Genomic DNA, 1,237 nt, shown 5'->3' with positions numbered 1-1,237 from the left:
AAAAGGGAGAAGAAATGAGAAAGCCAAAGGGGCTCCAAGATACACTTAAAAATACCTGATCTATAAGGACCTAAGTAGGAGACACAGTTGAACGGGTGAGTCCGGATAAAGGCTCGGGGCTGCATCCCAAGTCCAACACCTCGTTCCAGAAATCATCAGCTGGTCACCTAACCTTCCTGTGGCTCAGGGCTTCTGTCTCCGTCATGCAGATCCTACCTGTCCTGCCTAACGACCAAATGACTAGAGAAGAAAAGCACTCTGTAAATATTTGCACAGAAATGATCATTTATTACTCCACATAGTGGACTTTCCTAAGCTTTGCTCACCACACTTAAAAAAGGGTATGATAAACGTAGAATCTTTTTTTTTAATTTTTTTAATGATTTATTTATTTTTGATACAGAGAGAGACTGAGGATGACAGAGGGAGGGGCAGAGAGAGAAGGAGACACAGAACCAGAAGCAGGCTCCAGGCTCTGAGCTAGCTGCCAGCACAGAGCCCGACTCGGGGCTCGAACCCACGAAGGTGAGATCTGACCTGAGCCAAAGTCGGAGGCTTAACCGACTGAGCCACCCAGGCGCCCCAGAAAAATGTAGAATCTTGAAAGATCAACCAACATAAGGCCCTGGGAACAGACCAAAGAGAAAGTATGTTTTAAGCAGGAATCCTAAAGGTGCAGACAACCAAGGACTTCAGGTTAAGAAGAGGAGACCAGAATGGACACAACGAGACCAGGCAGGCCGAAGGAAGGACACTGACCTGCCCGTTCTGAGATCAAGTGAAAACGCAGGACAGACAGGCACAGGAATTATAACCCCCGTCAGGGTGATCAGACCCTGCAGAGGTCGGGAAATCGAAGCCCGCCTCTCGTGGACGGGTCAACATTCAGCACCTTGCATGCTGTCACGTCACAGCGTCTCGCAAGGTACTTTCTAGCTCGAGCACTGAGCCAACTGAATCCAGTAATAGTTTGTCAGGAAAGAGAGAGCCAGGGAGCAGGTGTACTCAGCACCATATTTCACAGGAGCATTCGACTTTCATCATCAGTGTTCCTGGGGCACCCGGCTGGCTCTGTCAGCAGAGCATGGGACTCCTGATCTGGGGCTCACGAGTTCGAGCCCCAAGCTGGGGGCAGAGTTGACTTAAAAAAAAAAAACAACTGCTCTTATCCTGAGGTGATAAAGCAAATGGGCAAAATGGTAATAGGTGATTCCAAATAAAGGGTACACGCGGTTCC

The sequence above is a fragment of the Suricata suricatta genome, chromosome 3 (assembly GCF_006229205.1).
Source record: "Suricata suricatta isolate VVHF042 chromosome 3, meerkat_22Aug2017_6uvM2_HiC, whole genome shotgun sequence".
NCBI classification, from domain to species: Eukaryota; Metazoa; Chordata; class Mammalia; order Carnivora; family Herpestidae; genus Suricata; species Suricata suricatta.
This window is presented reverse-complemented; position numbering follows the sequence as displayed.